Source organism: Alligator mississippiensis, chromosome 5 (assembly GCF_030867095.1).
Source record: "Alligator mississippiensis isolate rAllMis1 chromosome 5, rAllMis1, whole genome shotgun sequence".
NCBI classification, from domain to species: Eukaryota; Metazoa; Chordata; order Crocodylia; family Alligatoridae; genus Alligator; species Alligator mississippiensis.
Window position 1 is genome coordinate 89487541 of NC_081828.1, and position 20095 is coordinate 89507635.

A 20095-nucleotide genomic window follows, 5' to 3' on the forward strand; every position below is an offset into this window, starting at 1 on the left:
GTTGGTCTAAGTTCACAGGCAAACAAGGTTCTTTGGGTAAACGTGATATCTTTTATTAAACTAACTAAATAGTTGGGAAAAAAAATTGTTCTTTGCAACCTTTCAGGCACAAAAATCCCTTCTTCAGGCATAGGGAGAGTCTACCAGCATTTTGTGGGCTCTCCTGGGTGGACTAGAAGCCAAAATGTAGATCTGTGAAAATGCAGCTGCATGTCAGCGAGGATCAAAGGTGTGGAAGAGAATAGGTGTGAGACAGACTGGTGACATTCTGGTATGCAGTTATTATTTAGTTTCTCCTACATATTTTCCATCAGGGCATTTCGTGCACTGGATGAGATACATTATATTTCTGGAGGTGCAGGTGCAAGATCCAAAAAATGGTGATGGTTCTGTTGTGGGGTGTGGTTATTGTGGGAGTATACAAGATGTGTTGGCAGATTTTACATTTCTTGTCTTGGTATAGTCTGGATCCACTCAGTGTGCTTTGGACAATAGGAAGTTTGCTTCTGGTGATGAGGTTGGCAAGGTTTGGTGCTTATTTAAAGGCTGGGATGGGTGGTTCTGAAAATATCTCTTTAAGAATTGGATCTTGTTCTAGTATGGGTTGTAATTGTTTAAGGATTTTCCATATAGGTTCCAGGGAAGGATGGTATGTCATAGCAATAGTGTGTTATTCATGGGGATTTTCTTTTTGTACTGCATCAATTCTTCAAGTGGTATCTGGGTGGCTCTTTCATAAGTGTGATCTATCATTTCTGGAAGAGTGTCCTGTTTGAGTGAAAGCCCTTCTGAGATTTATGAGGTGATGAAACGCCTTTAGTAGACAAGCCTATGCACTTTACTTCATAAGTCTACTGGACACAAAAAAATCATGGACTAAATATAGGCATTGGATTTGTGGCACATTATAACCTGCCTGACATATCATAACCCCAGGTAACCTGTCTGCATTTTACCAACATTTACATTCTATCACCAGTTCAACATTCTTCTCTCTCTCACACCTACCTGTCTCACACCTATTATTTCCCATTCCCTCTGATCCTCACTGCCATGAAGTTGCATTTCACAGACCTGCATTTTGCATTTTGGTTTTCATCCTACCCAGGAGAGTATACAAAACAGGAGCAGACTCTCCCTATGCCTTGAGAAGGGTGTTTGTGCCTGAAAGCTTGCAAAGAACAATTTTTCCAACTATTTAGGTGGTCTAATAAAATATATAACATTTACCCAAAGAACCTTGTCTATCAAAAGGAATTCACAGTGAAGATGGCCCTACTGCTGGGGTTATTCAGTGAAGACAACTTACCAAAATCCCTGGATGAAATGATTACTCATCCACTCTTCAGGAAACTAACCTGTGTGTCAGACAATCTTGCCAAAAACATCACAGCTTGTATCCTGCTTTTTCTGTTTCTAGAAGCAACCAACAGCACACTATGCCTAAAAAAGAGTACAGGGAATATGTAGTATTTTTTACCCCATTTTATCAGTTTGCCTTTTTTTAGGACTTTGCATTAGGCTGATTCCACCATTTCCCTTTTATATGTTGTCTCCTTTCCCTGCTTCTGTGGGTCCTGAAAAGGACAGTGTAACTGAACTCCTCCTCCCTCAAAAATTGCCAAAAAGAAACATCGGTGCAAGTATAACAACTAAAATAACCTTTAGCTAATTTATCTAGAATGGTTAGATTTCAACTGATACTGTCTCATTAATTGCCCAATTTGTGACCTTTGCAGTTGTGAGGGGGAGAATCTCACATTTTGTGATATTGAAGTTGACATCATTTAATGGAATTCATATGGATAAAGTGTAAAAGCAGCTCTTTCTTTTCTAGGTCAAAAGCTATGAACTTACACCTAAGTCATGTTCCTGCAAGTACTTCTCTAATTCTATGTCGAGGCAGTAATACTTGCTCTAGATTAATGAGAGGACATGAATGAGAAGGCAAACTGATAAAATGACTAGGCTTAGTTATTTTTAAATATATAACAATATTGTTAAGTATGGGCCCAATCCCCATTGCTCCAGTCAGAGGGCTAATAAAAGTTTTTAAATTTTTGGAGAGCATTATGCATGCAGTTACACCTTCATAATTTTCAAGGAAATATTCATAAAGGAACTTGCTGTAGTGATCTAAGGTTCATATCTGACCAGAAAAGAGATTATGAGTTAACCAAGCTATTAATTACCTAATTAGCCCCAGAGATGTCAAGATTGATCTTGGAATAAGTGGAGATTACCCTCAAGGAAAATCATGGTCATATAGGGGGAAAAGTGTAATCTCTCTGTTCACTAGTACTTGAAGAAATATCCTTTTTCTTTCCTCAAAAACCATCCAAAAGAGAAGGTAAAAGGGTATGATCATTGGCTATGATCCACTACCAACCAAGAGACATGCACTGTTTTCAAAATCTAGCCATTTTGTTCCATTACCTGGTTCCAGAGGCAGTGTAGTGATGTGGCCAGACTGCCCCTTTCTAACTCCACACTTTCTGACCATGAGGCAAAAGCAGGAGCCAGGGACTTTTTGATTCCCTGATGAAAGTAAGATTTCCTCCCAACACACATCTTTCCCTCCATTTTCAGAGGTAGGTCCCTCCCCTGCCATTCTTCCATCCCCCACCTGTAGCAGCTACTGTCCTGATTGTCTTAGAGGCAAAAGGATCTCCTATCCCACTCCATTTGGACTGTGCAGGGGCTGGGCTCCACCAATGACAGTGTTTCCCCTCCCTCCTTGGACCTGCCTGCCAAGGGGACCCCATCATCCTGATGCTGCTTCCACTGTCCTCATGTGATCTTCACCCACACACAGCCTGATTACAATGGGAAAATCTCTCCCCGTGGCCCAAGGACAGTGGGGACACAATGACAGTGGTAGGTGGGAAAAGAGGGGAAGGGGGGGGGGGGGGAAGGGACAGGCCTCTGAGCAAAAAAGGGAATGAAGAGAATTTTAACATGCTTTGAGGACTTAAAAAGATCTGCCCACCTCTGTATAGGGTATGGTATGGAGGAGACTGGGATCAGGAGACTCAGCCATTCTTTTAGTACCAGTTGCTTGTCCTGCACCCCACTTTGCAAAATCCTGCATCCAATTCTGTATGGCTCCAGTAACAATGAACATATGAGACAAAGGTGACAAGGGGGAACTTTCTATTTTTTTCCTTTTTATTTATGTTTTCTTATGGGAGGAATGCTTCCTTTTTCTATCAGTGTGCAAAGGTGCAGAGCATGTGTGTTCATATGCTTCTGGGGAAACAATGCCATTCATGCCACCAAGCACCATGCCACCATGCATGTTGTTTACAAGTTACACTGGATGAAAATACTGCTATTTAGAAAATGAGACTGTGAATTGTTCAGTAGTTATTTCTGTTTTTAAAACTTTTAAGTTCTATGTTAGGCTAAAATTACATGGTACACTTAGAGCATGCTAAATCTATGGAATATTAAGTGGTGTTAAAGTTAGAATATGTTGTAAGCAGTTGCACATGAAAGATTTATGCCATTTTTTGCCTGCAGATTTCTGACTTACCAGTAGAGGGTTGGTGAGCAGGGGAGTAGCAAAGAGCCAGGACATCTGCTTTGCTATGTGGCAGAAAGAAAGGGAGGGTGCTGGAATGTTGGAGGGCTGCGCAATGCTTCTTTTATCTCTGTGGAGCAGAGTGAAGTTACCCTAACATAAGCTAGGCAGCATAGCCCAGATTTAACCCTCTGCTAAAGCAGTGTAACTTTCAGACACTCAGGCCAGGTCCACACAAGCAGGGGTATGCCATTGCAGTAACACAAATAGTAGGAACACAAATTTCCTCCACGACTTTGTGCTGCAGTGCACACGCTTGCTCCTGTTGCTTGCAGTGGGAAACATTGTTCCACTGCTTCATGTACTGCAGGGGGGCTAGCTGGGGAACAGGGTACTTCAGCATGAGGCTAGCTGGGAGGCAGCCCCCATGCTGAGGCACCCTGTGCCCCAGCCAGCCAGGAAGGAACATGGAGACAGCTGAGCAGGCAGCTCGGGTGTGTTTGCATAGGTGGAGGAAGAAAAAAAAAAATTGAGGGGGCTAAGCATGCACGTGCACATGCGTGTGCATTCCCCTTCTCCCCCCAGAAAGGAAAGTCTTCAGGGGAAGGGGTGGGAAGAGGGGAAAGGGCTGTGGGGGGGGACAGTGTGGCCTGGCGCTGGTGTTGCTCAGCACCGTGCTGGCCCCGGCCCCAGCCCCATGCCAGCACTGGCTGCCTCCCTGGCCCCAGCCCCAGTCCCAGCCCTAGATGCAGCCCTGCACACCACCCGGGGGCCCCAGAGCCAGGGGCCAGAGTGGAGCCAACCTTGGCTGAGCTGCCAGGCTAGAGGGGACCCTCTCCACCCCTGCTGCAGCCACTGGAAGCCCATGACCAAGCTGCCTTGTGGCATTCCCAATGCCCTGCATTTGGAGGGGGCTAAACTCCATTATCCCCCTCCTTCTGTCACCTATGGCTGCCTGCCCCACTACCTCCAGCACTTCACACACTGTGGAGCCCTTGCACTGAGACACTCTGCCACAGCCAGCTGGGGAGAAGCACATAGAGAAGGGCAGGGAGCAGGCAGCCTGTCTGCATGCTGTGGAGCCCCCATCTTGTGGCACCCTGAACTCCAGCCAGCTGCTCCCTGGCTGACTGAGGTACAGGTTGCCCAAGATGGGGTAGCAGGCAGCCCTGGGCAGGATGCTCTGCTGTCTCCCCATGCCTCAGTGTGGGGTCTTTTGGTAATTCCAGTAGCAAATTTTGCTTCAGGGCTGCATATTAGGAGAATGGGACACAGCTTAAAGTTCAACATGTGATGCCACAAACCGCACATGCCTGCACATCTGAATCTGGCCTCAGAGAGCATTTAGCAAAAGTTAAAAAGCAGCTTTCACAAATTTTAAGTGCACTTAGTATGGTCTAACTGTAATGTATAACTTCACCTCATTGTTCATGAAGGAGGAAAGGGAAATTACTTGGTTTTACTACCTGTCATTAACCAAAGGTCTAAGACCAAAACAGACTATCCTATGTTTCACTTGCCTTGGCCAATAGTTAAGGTCACTGCCATGCCTAGATATCTGGTTGGGGTTTCATATCACAGCAAAGCAGTTCCTCCTTCAATTTCATGAGACCGAATTAACAGAACTTTTTGATTCCCTGATGAAAGTAAGATTTCCTCCCAACACACATCTTTCCCTCCATTTTCAGAGGTAGGTCCCTCCTACCAGTTTATTAGTAAACTGATTTAGAAACAGACACTGAGAGCCCATTGCAGGGGTGATACATAAACTAAACCTTTCTTTATTCACTTGAAGCTTCTTTAGAGGGACTTACACCCACTCTGCCTAATCATGAAGAAGTCTGGGAACAACCAGTTCACTGAGGCTTGGCAGATGTAAGTTAAAGCACCCAATCACATCTAATTTACATCTTTTAATAGTTTCTCTATGTTTAATTCAAACCCGCTTAGACTTCCTTAGACTTTGGCAGACTGATTGTAAATGGTTCATATAGAAGTCTAACTGGACTTGTCTTCAATAGAAAATTGGAACTTTAAAACAGCTAGACATTGGGTGTGGACAGATGTAATGTTTATGACAGGTAAAGAGGCTAAAAAGTGTAATGAATAGTGAGTGTGCCCCATCTGTATATTAAAAAAAGAGAGAACCCTGGATGAAACTATGTTTCATCTGACACACTAGGCATGTCTACACATGCATTATTGTGCAGTGTTTACTGTGCATTTAGTTTAGTAATTGTAATAACAGGTACTAATAAATGTGTCATAAAAATTGGTGCTACTGGACAGTAGCACCAGCACATGCATTTTAGGTGACACTAATGCACAGTAGACTAATTTTGCACATTAGAGCATTAGCACAGTTTTTGCCTGCAGCACTAATGCACAGTAGAATTAGTCTACTGTGCTTCTAGTGTCTCATGTAGAGTCACCCACTGTGGAGTAAAGCACATCAGGTTCACATTAATCTACTAAAGTGGAGGAGTCCTGAGAACTGACTCAGCTTTCCAATCACTGTAGACAAGGAGAAGTTGTTTTCTACACTGTGTTAACTGGTTGTAACAAACAACTGGTCCTAACAGGCAATATCTAACTATAGAGCAGGGGTGTCAAAAATGTGGCCCATGGACCAAGCTGTATCATCCTGGCCACACTACTGCATACTGTACGTAGCACACACTGGCCCTGGTCCTGTGTGCTGCATGTGATGTGTGAAACCTATTTGACACCAGCTGCAGTGGATGTGGAGCTACTGTGGGTCATGTGCTACAGGCAGCATTAATGGTGGACCAGCATGCTGAATCCATGGTATTTTGTTGTATTTGCTTGCATGTATACATGCGTGGGTATATATATGCACAAACATACTCTCTAAAATATATAGAAGTCTGTTAGAATTGACCAGATGTACTTGTACAACTTTTTCAAACTAAACCAGACCACATTGTTTAGCAAAAAAAATGATTAATGATTATACCAAATGAGAAAGTTAAATCACTCACAAACCAGAAGAAAAAGCTCATGAAAGGAAAATTAACATTGTGTCAGAAAACAAAGCATAGAAAGCTATTCTTAAAGGGTGAAAGGTATTGCATGTCTTCTAGTGGCTGAGTACAATAAGAGGCATTAAGAACTTTAATCAGCATATGGTTGTGAAGGATGAATTAGACTAACTTCAGTAACAATGCCTAGGCTATTGATAGGCCTGCCTGCCACTTGAAAGATGGATAACAGTGCTCCATGCAGCTCTGACTCCCTGCCCTGAAGCTCAAGAGGGGGAGGCAGCCGCTGCCACCTCCACTGCTGCTGGCGAAGGGAAGCCCCACTGCTCCATGGGAGAAGGAAGAGGCAGGTGGGCTGGGGTCAGGAAGCCATCACCACTACCTCCACCTCCTGAGGCAGAGGGAAGCCCCGATGCTCCATGGGAGAAGGTGGAGGCAGGCAGGGGGATGGGAGCTGCCACCGCCACCTCAGCAAAGGGAAACCTTGCTGCTCTGTGGGAGGAGGTAGAGGAGGGAATGGGCAGGCTGGGGGCAGGGAGCCACCACCATTGCTGCCACTGCCGCCACTGCCACTGCCACTTCCTCAAGCAAAGGAAAACCCCACTTCTCCCTGGGAGGAGGTGGACATGAGCGGGCTGGAGGGAGGGAGCCACTGCCACCACCTGAAGTGGAGAGAAGCCCCATTGCTTTGCAGGAAGAGGCAGAGGTGGGTGGGCAGGCAGTGGGGAGAGAGCCACTGCTGCTGCCGCTGCCACCTCCTCAGGTGGAGGGAAGCCCCACTGCTCCATGGAAGGAGGTGGAGGTGGAGGTAGAGGTGGGTGGTCTGGGGGGAGGAAGTCATCACCACTGCCACCACTGCCACCTCCTCAGGTGGAGGGAAGCCCCACTGCTCCACAAGAGGAGCTGCAGGTGGGAGGCAGGGATACAGGGAGTCGCCCCTGCCACGTCAGGTGGAGGGAAGGGCTGCTGCTCCATGGGAGGAGGTGGAGGCAGAGGTGGAGACTGATGGGCTGGGGGGAAGGAGCCGCCATCACCACTGCTGACACTGCTGCTTCCTCAGGTGAAGGGAAGCCCAGCTTCTCTGTGGAAGAAGGCAGACGGGCTGCCACAGCTGGTGCCTCAAGTGGAGGGAAGCCCCACTACTCCATGGGAGGAGGCAGAGGCATAGGCAGATAAGCAGGGGGGTGGGAGCTGCCGCCACCACCTAGGCAGAAGGAAGCCCCACTGCTCCACAGGAGGAGGAGGAGATGGAGGTGGGCAGGCAGGTGGGCTGGGGAAGGGAGTTGCTGCTGCCACTGCCACCTCAGGTGGAAGGATGCCCTGCTGCTCCATGGGAGGAGGTGGAGGCTGAGGCAGACAGTTGGGAGGGAGGAAGGAGGAGCCCCTGCTACCTCCTCTGGTGGAGGGAAGGCCCACTGCTACGTGGGTTGAGGCAGAGGTGGGTGGGTAAGTGGGGGAGGTAGCCACCATTGCCACTTTAGGTGGAGGAAAGCCCCACTATTCCATGGGAGGTGGTGGAGGCGAGCAGGCAAGGGTGAGGGAGAAGCCACCACTGCCACCGCTTCCTCAGGTGGAGGGAAGTCCCACTGCTTTGTGGGAGGAGGTGGAGGTGGACGGGGGAGGGGCAGAGGTGTTGTGCCAGAGGCTGGAGGAGGAGGCAGTGGTGGCAAAGGGACTGTTTACATGGCCGGCCCCAAAGGGTGAGCGCAGGGTGGTGGGGGACTTGTAAACAATCCTTGAAACCCTCCATCATTCACAATGGGCAATTGGCTAGTTATAAAAGAATATATAAGAAATGAAAGGCTGATCATATTCATAGAGGAGTTTACAAAAAGAAAAAAAAAAAACTAAAACAGTTACCATACAACTGGGTTTTTCTATTAACATGTGTACGGCCTCTTGCACAGCTAGGACTGTACATACCATAGTAATGTGCATATGGATATGTCTATTTCAGACCTGTCTATTTCTATTTCTAAGTCACTTTTTTGGGGGGTCTCTGCATTTTGCATTAATGAGGTTTCCCTGCTTACATTTTGGTTAAAGTATATTTTTGTTTTAATAAATATCAGTCAGTTCATATTATAAAAGAACTGAAAAAGTAGGCCTGGGTTTAGAAAAGTCTTTGTGTATGGGATATCAGTTGGGACCATGTTTAACATTACATAGATAAATAAGTGCTATCTTAAGTGATGCTTTGCACATAGTCATTTGTATGGATCTAAACAAACAAACAAAAAATCTAAAAGGTTAAAAAAAAGGGAGTTTGGAATGGGAAAAGGCATTTTGGTTGTTCCCTGTCCCCACCCTGCACCCTCTGCATTAAAACAAAAGCAAAATAAAATGCTTCTAACTGTACTTAAGTATATCTATAATGTAGGGCCTGGAAAAGCATTGCTAGAAGAACTAGAGAATAATTAACTGTAAAGCGAGTGAGTAGTTCAGGGAACACTTTAGGGGGTGTCAGATATAATTTCAAAGACCAAAGGAAAAAAATTGAACCATAGCCATCCATATTACAGGTGAGTGAGTAAAACACTAGGGGTGCCTATACAGGAGCAGCAAGGCTGCTCCAACATGCTTCAATTACAGTGTGTCAGAGCAGGCTTGATTACTCAAGTCTGTTAGAGCATGGTAATTACCATACTCCAGCAGACTCCAGCATCTTGTGTATCAGCATCCCTGCACTTGAAAATGGTGGTGGTGGTGTTTTAACTGAAGCTTATCAAATGAGCTTTAGTTAAAGTGCCCCACCACCATTCTGAGTATGGGGACACTGATACATGAGACACTCTGGGCACTTTAATTAGACCGGCTCTCAGAGCCAGTTTAATTAAAGCTACCCGCCCCCGCACTCCCAGAGCGTGTATTTAAATGCCTTAGGCTACTGCATAAAGGTCCATCCTGCTTCTTCCACTTGTCAATGTGCTGAAGAATGTGCCTCCAATGCAGGGTAGTTTAAACCTGTGCTACCTTTGGGCCCACTGAGGTCAGAACTGGTCCCAAAGGTTGAACTCTAGTTCACCTGCTAGCATTTCACACTAGCTACTTACTCAGAAAAGAAAATTTGTACTTTTCGGTTGTCCCTGTAAATTATTAAGAGGGACTTCTGTTTCTGACTCAAATTGTTACTATATGTCAGATGTATAAACATGTGCCTGATGTATTTCATGTTCATGTGCTTATGGAATGTGATGAATTCTGCTAATGAACTTCTTCTATTTCCATTATGTATCTTGCAATACTGCTCAGTTTAATATTGTTAATTTTATTATTGGTCATGGTGATTTATGAACTAGTTGTAGTGATAAAAGTTATAATTTAAAGACACTCCCTAATTAAGAAGAATTAAGAACTGAGAGATGGTCCTTCAGTTAGATGGGAACTAGCTACAGTTATCATTATAATACCCAGTAATTTCCCAGTAGTTTTTTTTATGAGAAGTGAAAGTTTGTCAGAACCCAAACTTGGAGAACATACCAGTTTGGACAAATATTTTGTTCAGATAGATTTATCAGATCCTGCTTGGCATTTCTGATCAAAACGCACCTAAAATAGCCAATAGCTAATTTGCTATTATGGTGTCACAGCAAAACAAAGTCAGCCAAAGAGCTGGCAACAAATGGAAAAAGGCCAAGCAAGTGATATTTTGTAGTTGTAATTAAAAGACATAGGCTCATATTCCTGCCCTAGTCATTCTCCCATATTTAAACTTAACTACTGGGATATTCGTTTCTTATCTTTCTCTGTTTGGGGTGGGGAGGATCAGGATAAAATGGAATTTTAAAAGTCTGTTTTATTTCAGTGAGAACTGAAAAATAATTAATTTTTTTAGTAATTTTCATAGGATGGAAAACCATTTGCTTTTCAGTCATAACTGCTGTATCATCCTGAACTTTCAGTCTTAGATTATTATCCCATTGTGCAAGGTGCTGTATAAGCACAGAAGAAACAAGGTGATCATTGTCTCAAAGATCCTCATTTAAAAAATTAATAGAATCAATGAATTGATATCTTATTGCTATTACAGTCTATTTTTTTACAATAAAAGTAATGAAATAATTGATAAAGGAAGAATTTTAGATTATTATAGCTCAGGAAAATCAAACATTAATATGCCTGTTCAAATGATACTGACACTCTCATTGATATTTCTTATGTGTGTCTTGTTTCCTGGTATTCGTTCTTCATAAGCCACTGCCTCAATTTTTTATTCCAGTGAGAAGCTTAACTATGTCTATAGACTGACATAACTGGAATCTCCAGAATGTCTGAGCTATATAGTAGGGCCGTGCAAAACAGCACTGTTTTGTTCTGACTTCTGTTTCACCATTTTGACAGGACAGTGTTTTATTTTGAGTTCTATTTCATTTTGTCAAAACTGGTTCATTGTTTTGATGCTGTTTTGATGTTTTGCTGATAGTCTATAATGGGGAACCACAAAACTGCTTATAACTTTGTCATTTTGTGGCAGATTTGAATGAAAAGAGTAGGGATGGTAGCCCCTTCTGAGGGCATGACCCCTGCCAATTTCAAGGAAATAAGTGCAGGAGTTTCTGGGAAACTGCACCTCAAAGTCTTTAAAGTGACTCATGTCACTTGTAAGTGTTAATACACAGGGAGATAAAAACAGCAGGCATGGTAGCCCCTGCTGAGACCATTAATACTGCCAAGTTTCAAGGAGATAGATCCAGGGGTTCCTGGGAAACTGCACCTCAGGCTGCTGACAAGCAAAACTCATGACATGGGTGATTGTGTGTGTGTATGTGTTAAGGTGCAGCGGGGTAAAAACTGCAGTCATGGTAGCCCCTGATGAGGCCATGATGCCTGCCAGGTTTCAAGGAGATAAGTGCAGGGTTTTTCTGGGAAGCTGCACCTCAAGCTGCTGACAAGCAAAACTGGTGACATGTGAGACTTTGTGTGTGTGTTAAGGTGTGCCCTCACTGGCACTGGGGCCTCTACATGACATGGTAGTGTGCCCCAGCGAGGTCTCCTCCCCCCTATAGCCTCAGCATGGTTCACCACATTACATGACAACAGGTAAAGTAATAACTTAGTGAGCAGCAGCACAGTAGCATCAGCAGAATCTCAGGCAGCCAAACTGTAACAGAGCCTTCTTTTCCAGCAGCTGCCAGAGAACTCTCCCTGTCAGTCCCAGCCTTGGGGCTTAGATGTGCCCAGGGCTCTGCGTCCTTCCGGGTGCTGGTCTAAAGACATGGCACTGGCAGACAAGGTCCAGAAATATATCTTAGCAAGGTAAAGTGTAGGGCCACCTGTGGACCTGCATTGCACAGCTCCTCCCTCAAGTACTCCCTGCACAGAAGTACCCTCAATACAGGGAGGACACTACCATCCTGCTGAAGGTGGTGAGTGAGGGCATGATGGGGCCATGACTGCCATGAGCCACCCAAACCCTGGCCACTCAACTAAGGAGAATGGCTGACCATCCACAGCAAGCATCTCCCCAGTGCTCTGGATGATCTCTCTCACCCTTGCAACGTGCACCCCTTTCTGTCTGCCTTTTCCCCACTGTTTCAGGGTGGCCTGATTCTGCTTTAGAGAGATGGGGGCTTTGGAGTGAGAGGGGGACTTCTGTTAGGGCACGCTCCCACTGGTGAGGAGGAGCAAGGGCAAGGGGGTGGTGCCTGCGGAGATGCATCAGCATCCTCGTGGTGCTCATGTGTTTTGTTCCCTTGCCCCAGCTGGTTTTGGCTCAGCAGTGCAGGCAGATAGCATATGTGGGATCATCTTCTAGCTCAAAATGATCCCAGACCACACTACCCACTCACTTCTGGGGTGCAGGTGCATGTGTGGAGGCTGCACTTTCCCCCTCCTCAGCAGGCAGAGGCACAGCAACAGGAGGAACAGACTCAGATGAGCCACTTGCCTCCACATCCTCTACCTCAGCCTCCTCTGAAGTGCTTTCTGGGGAAGAAGACCCGGCTTTAGGGGAAACTTGAGGGGTGTGGAGCACAAACTCAGCTGATTCCCACTCCTTTCCTAAAATTTCTCTTGCTAGGGCACTCAGATCCAGATCCAGCTCTCCTTCTGGCACTGGAAGGCTCAGCATGGGAAGTAAGATGGGGGTGAAGGAGACTGTCATGCTGGTGCTGGTGCTTGTTGTCATGGTGGTGGTGGGGTTATGGCTGGTACTTTTGGAGGAGATGCAGAATCAGGCACAGGCAGTGGCACTGGCACTGATCCCCTCTCCTTGCTGCCTATACTAGACCAAGACCAAGACCTCATGCCTGATTGTTGTAGCAAAGAGGCTGTGTCTCAGTCTGGAGCGGGGGACTTACACCTCTCCCTCTACCCCCTCTTCCACCCATCCCTGAAGGCTTGCCAGCTGCCTTTCCAGCATGCTTCATGGTGTGTTTCATAATGTCTTGTCTTTATGCCCTTAATTTTGTTTTGATTTTGCTGTTTCAAGCTTGAAATGAAAAATGAGTCAAAACAGTATCAAAACAAAACAGCTGGCAAAATTTCGCACACCCCTACTGTATAGCACATTGACTTCCTTGTGTCTCAAGATAAAATATATAGTTTTATATTATATATTATTGATTACTGTATTCTTTTTTAATATGGAATTATGTTCAAGATGCTGGGTTGTCATTAAAATATATGTCTTCAGTAGTTTGTAACCTTTACCTTTAGCAATTAATCGTGTGAAAAATCCTTCCTTTTTTTGTATACTCCATCACCAAAAATATTCTTCCTGAAATATTTTTAATACATTGATTAAAATTAAGCCTACTAAATAAAAAAGCGAGTTTCCTTATTAAAATGTGGCAGGTACAAGTCTAGAAACTGCACTGTGGATGACTAACGTGGATTAAGATATGTCCATCTGTCCCAATTACTACATACTAATTTATTTAGAGACATTTTCCACAGTTTAGAAATCCCTATGTTCATACACTAACTCAATTTTAAAATAAAATAATTTGGCAGCTGGTTTGATGTGTGTACTGAAAGAGCCAGTAGCCCTATTTCTTCAACTTAAAAAGAAAAGATTTGCTTCAAAGCACAACCATATGTATCAAATTGAAACCAGAGTCAATACCAATAGTTTAGTAATACAGGGTGTGTCTACATGTGCATTAGATATGGGCACAGTTTACCCATGAGTAAACTACTCAGGAGTAAGTGCTCACAGGCAGATGTTCACACGTACAGGGAAATGGGAGCATATTTGCTGCTAATGGCAGCAAACTTTTCCCACTTCATGGAGCCCTGCAACGGGCCACTGCCACCACCAGGGGGAGCGCTAGGCTCCCTGTCGGTGCCAGCCCAGGGGCTGGCAAGGAGCCCCAGGCCAGGAGACATCTGTCTCCTGATTGCGGCTGAGACATTTCACCCTGCTCCCAGGGACAGGATGCCAGGATGGGGACAATGATTCCCTGTCCTGGAAGCAGGGAGCTCCTAGCCTTAGCTCCCTGTTTGGGGGCATAAGGCTTGGAAAGCACTTCAGAGAGCTTGAACAGAGCTGCAGGGGAGCTCTTTGCTAGCTACCCCACTGGTGGATTGGGGCAGGAGACTGGTACCTACCCTACCCCTGCAGCATTTTCCAAACCCCATGCCTCCATCACCTGATCAGGGCATGGGCCTAGGATCTGCCTCTGACAAGAACAGTTCCCAGCCCCCACACTATGATGGTCAAGAGATATGGTTGTCATGTGTAACCTAAACTACCCTGACATCTGCTGGGAGGAGCAGTCAGCCAAATCTAACTGCTCATGTATGTTCTTAACCTGCATACAGGCCCTCTACCTAATGCAGGAGGTATATGATCCCACTAGGGAAATGCCTTGCTGGACTTAGTGTTGGCTACAGGTGATGACCTGCTGGGGAATCTGCAGGTACAAGGTAACCTAGGGGATAGTGACCATCGATTGATTGAATTCACTATCTGGCGAAGGGTGGGTAAACTAACCAGCAAGGCTGAAGTGCTAGACATCAGAAAGACTAACTTTAGTGTGCTCAAGAGATTAGTTAGTGAGGCATTAAAGCTCAAGATAATTGACAAAATGTGGGTCCAGGAAGGGTTGTTGTTCCTCAAGGGAGCTATCCTATGAGCTCAGAAGGAAACAATCCTATTGCACATAAAAGGGGGAAAAGGGGCCAAGAAGCCCTCTTGGCTGACCAGGGAAGTCCAGGAAAGCCTAAGAGCAAAGAAAGAAGTATACAGGCTGTGGAAACAGCGGGTAGCTACCAAGGAGGAGCATACCTCCCTGGCTCACACTTGCAGGGAATCAGTTAGGAAGGCCAAAGCAGGATTGGAACTTAGGCTGGAAACAAAAATTAAGGACAACTAGGAGAATTGGTGACAGAGAGGGGGAACAAAGCTGAGCTCATCAATGAGTTCTTTGCATCTGTATTCTTAGACATAGACCAAGACATATCTCCCAATTGGATTGTATATAAGCACAGAAGGGACACCAGCCGACCAACTGTTAGCACAGACTTAGTGAAGGGGCACTTGGAGGGGCTGGATGTGTTCAAATCAGTGGGCCTGGATGAACTTCATCCAAGGGTGCTGAAGGAATTAGAGTGTGTCATAGCAAAGCCACTGGCATGGCTGTTTGAGCATGGTGACCTGGTCAGATCCCAGAGGATTGGAAAAGGGCCAATGTGGTCCCTATTTTCAAGAAGGGAAGGAGGGACAAACCAGGAAACTATAGGTCACTTAGTTTCACCTCCATTTTTGGGAAAATTCTGGAAAAAAAAATATTAAGGATCACATTTTTAGGAGCTCAACAGGGGAAATAATGCTGAAAGGAAATCAGCATGGGTTCATTGCAGGTAGATCCTGCCTGAACTTGTTTCTTTTTATGACCAGGTCACAACATGCTTATATGCAGGAGTCAAGGTAGATGTCATCTACCTAGAAATTAAGAATACCTTTGATATGATATTGCATTCTGTTCTTATGAATAAACTGACAGGTTGTGATGTAGATGATTACACAGTCAGGTGGGTGACAAATTGGCTTAGGTGTTGCACCCAGAGAGTGGTGGTGGATGGGTTGATATCGACCTGGAAAGATGTGGGCAGTGGAGTCCTGCAAGGCTCGGTCCTTGGACTGGTGTTATTCAATGTCTTCATCAGTGGCTTGGATGAGGGCATAGAGAGCACCCTGTCCAAGTTCACAAATGATACTAAATTATGGGGCAAAATTAAGACATCAGAGGGTAGAGAATGGATCCAGGTGGATCTGGACAGGTTGGAAAAACAGGCAGAATGAAATAGGAAGCAGTTCAACAAAGACAAGTGCAAAGTGCTGCACCTGGGCAAAAAGAACCACCAAAACACTTACAGGCTGGGGGATGACCTTCTCAGCAGCACAGCAGTGGAAAGGGATTTTGGGGTCATAGTTGACTCCAAGATGAACTTATGTCACCAATGTGATGAAGTGATCAACAAGGCTAAACACACTTTATCATGAATTATCAGATGCATGACAAACAGTTCCAGGGAGGTGATGTTTCCCCTCTATGCAACACTGGTCAGGCTGCAGTTGGAGTACTACATCCAGTTTTGGGTGCTGCACTTCAAGAGGGATGCAGAGAATCTTGAGAGGGTTCAGAGGAGGGCCACTCATATGGTCAGAGCCCTGCAGGTAAGGCGCTACTAGGAGAGACTGAGGGACCTAGATCTCTTCAGCCTTTGCAAGAGAAGGTTGAGAGGTGATTTTGTGTCCACTTATAAATTCATCAGGGGAGGGCAGTAGGGAATAGGAAATGCTCTGTTTACTAGGGCACCCCCGGAGTAACTAGGAGCGATGGCCACAAATTGATGGAGAGCAGGTTTAGTTTGGACATTAGAAAGAAGTTCTTCACAGTAAGGGTTGCTAGAATCTGGAATGGGCTTCCAAGGGAGGTGGTGCTCTCACCTCCCTTGGGGTCTTCAAGAGGAGACTGGACAAGCACTTAGCTGTGGTCGTCTGACCCCAGCACTCTTTCCTGCCCAGAGCCGGGGGTCAGACTTGATGACCTACTGAGGTCCCTTCTGAACCTAACATCTATGAATCTATGAATCTATGATTGTGTGTTTGGGGCTGGAGAGCCTGTTTCCCACTCATCGCCATGAGTGCAAAGCTGAGTGGGCAACAGGCCCACCTCTTCCTCACCCAGCTCCATGCAAATGGAACTGAGCAGGGAACAGGCTCTCCAAACAGTTTCCCACCCAGCTCCATGATCACAGGACTGGGTAAATAACAGGCTCCCCAGCACCAACCAGCAGGGACATCTCAGTGCCAGCTCCACGACAGCTGCAGGGTTTGGGCTGGCAGATAAGGATTTCCCAGTGCCAGCCCCACTGTTGCGATCTCAGAATGGGGGACTCAGAGCTTCCTGCTGCTGGGGAAGTGGTACATAGTCTCTGCATGGGCTCTGGTGGCAGATCCCACCCTGGCAGCAGGCAGCTCCTGAAGGCAGAGAGCAATCTTCCACCCTCTGTTAGCCAGCTGACTGGGAGCAGATTTGCTCCCAGTTAAGTGTTTACATGAGCACTACTATACAGTTAGTAATCACAAGTAAATTTGCTACTTGCATTTGCAGGTAGAAAATTTACTTGTGATTAGCAATATTTACTGTGCAGTAAGCATGTGCACATGCTTACTGTGAAGTACACTATGCTACTGCTTAGTAAAGCATCTTGTGTAGATGCACTCAGTGTCCCAAAAAGCAGAAATTTATCATGAAAAGTAGATGTCCTTTTCTGTAACTTCAGAATGCAGTTCATCATGGTACTTAAGCATATATGTAACCTAAAGTGACATTATTAATTCTGGTTTCAATAGAACTATTCTTGTGTTTACAATTATTCATATATCTAAGTACTTTGATGATTTGGGAATTTAAACTAATTTTGAAGCACCAATAATTTTGGCAGATAGTTTTAATCATCACCTTAATTTTTTTTCTTTGCTCAAATATCTGATTTTTAAAAATTTTAAATAAAACTTTGTACTGCCTTTCACCTTTTAATAGATAGCTTTCAACCTTTAATAGGTAACAGATTCAATACCATGCCTCCAGGTTTCTAAGGGACATGAAGCTGTTTTGAGAAATGTTACGAGAATGACATTACATATGACATGAGTCCACAAGAAGATTTGAGTGATAGTCACTGGCCCATGTTTTGTGTTCAAGGACATTAATTGAAAACCAAAATGTAAAGTTGTTTTCAATAATAATTGCTTTGATAAATAACCATGGAATTTCTGAATGGCAATACAACCTTGGAAAACAAAAAAGTCCTATGCTTCAGACAAATGATAATGAAAGGAAAGAAAAAGAAAATGAATCAGTTTTATATCATCTCTGATGTTCTACACTTTGGTGTTTGGTAGAGATGGTTAAAAAATAAATTGCTGGGCTCTTTTACAAGTGCTCCAGGAGTAGAGGGGTGGTGATTTAATTAGAGCATCTCTGAGAGCCACTCTAATTAAAGTGCTGCAACATCTTGTGTATCATTGTCCCCGCACTTAAAAATGGGGGGGGGGGGGGGCTGTGACAGCTGAAAAGTGTGCCTGTGTGATAAAGGTGCTTGCTGAAGGCTCTATAAAGATTAAAGCAAGTGTTTTTCTGTATTTGTTTAGATATTAAGCTATATGTTGTTGCTAAAAGTCTAATTAAAGTCTAAGATGTAGTGACGCCTTGTATAAAGTAAGGCCTAGTAAATTTAGCCAAGTCTAGAAGTAGTAAGGCCCTGTGATGCAGTTAAAATTACCTTATCAAAAGAATGCAAGGCTTGTACTGCTAATTGGTCAGTCTAAGGACAGTTGAAGTAAAAGGAATCTGAGTGGTTGTACGTTATCAGAACTATTCAGAAGCTATAAATGAGCTGGAATATCTGGAAACCATTCAGAAGGAAGATACAGCTCTGTGAAAAGGATTAGTTTAGTTGTTGGCTGGATCAGTGGGCCCGTGGACCTCGAGGAGCCCAAGGACTGCATTCCAGGGTCCTTCCCAGTACCCTTCAGACCGTTCTGTTCAAGGATGCCTGACTTCGCTGAACTTTGTGGAAAGAGAAGCTTGCTGTGTATGAGGCAACAGAGGGGGCTGCTGATAAGTTGCGGACATGAATTGCTTTTGTCTGTCATTGTTTGTTTTGTTACTACGCATAGTTGTGTTTTCGTTAAGTCAATAAACTTTTCTTACCTTTCTATCCCCAACCATACTGTCAATCCTTAACCCTCCACAGGCGGCTGGGACATAAATTGGTGTCACAAACAAGATTGAGAGGCTCTGGTCTGGAAAGAAAGGTTGGAATGACGGGAGTTGCATGGGCCCCGTTAGTGGCTTTGCTTAAGGAAGTGACAGGGATGGAGAATCCCGGGTGGGATAAGGATAGGTTGAGACTTGCCTGGAGTGACCCAGGAACTGTACCTGATCATTGGGCTAGGTTTGCTACTGCTGCCCAGGGTAAGCCCGAGAAGGGGTGCCTGTTGTGGCTGCTGCCAACATGCCTGCGGTTAGGGGCTGAAGAGAATACCCAGCTCTGGGAAGAGGTCACCCGGCTAAGTAAGGAGTTAGAAGATGTGAGAAATTCCAACAGCATGGTGTGTGAGGGTGTGCGAGCTATGCAGAGCTGCTTGGAAACATTAAAACTCAAGACAGGAAAAATTATGATCCCACGTGTGGCTGCTCTCATCCAGAAAAAAGTGCAATTAGCGCAGGCTGTAGAGCAATCCTCCCACAAGTGTCTGTATAGAGATAAAGCAAACGTTAAGCTCTGGGAAGATCAAAGGGATAAAATTGATGGAGAGGAGGAGATTTATGATGAGCCTCTTGCTGAAACACCCCCATAGGTTACTGCCCAGAGGGCCTTCCTCACCCCAAAGGAGAAACTCAGCCAAGTTTTTCCCATGGTGATAACTCATTCAAGGCCGCAAGGAGAGAATCCCTGAAAAGAGCTGCATTCTTTTACCTGTGCAGAGATTAAAAATATTCAAAAGCAGCAGAAGTCCAAGCTAGGAGATCCAGTAATAAACTGGCTAGTTCAAATGTATAGTGAAGAAGCATTTGCAATTTCAGTGAGTAGAGCCAAAGCTGCAAAAATGGTTCTGCGCCCGAGGTCCAGTTAAATCAGTTTGCAGAAAGTAATGAAAATGTTACTTTGTTTTCTGCTGCGCTCCAAGCCACTGCAGCCACTTATGGTAACATAGAAGAAGAGCTTAACCCTGCCTCTTGGGCATGGGACAATTTAAAAGAGGCTGTCTGCTGCTTGTATCTATTATCACTAACTAAAATCATTCCTGCAGTGGTTTGGTCTCACATGCCAAATGCAGAAGTTGTGACAGTACCATTGTGGAAGAAGTTTTATGACAAGCACCAACAGACTGCACCTCGGCCCTGTTGGCTTTGGAGCCAGAGGCAATGAATCACCCGGTAAGAGATGTGATTCAGCAATTAGTGCAGCTTCTACCCATTTTGCAGAAGCCAAGGCTTATCAAGCCGATGAAAACTGCTAAGGCCATGGCAGTGGCCTCAGTGGAAGATAAACCCCCTGACCCCACCCCACCCCATCCCGAATTGTTGAGAAAAGCCGGGAAAGACCAGCC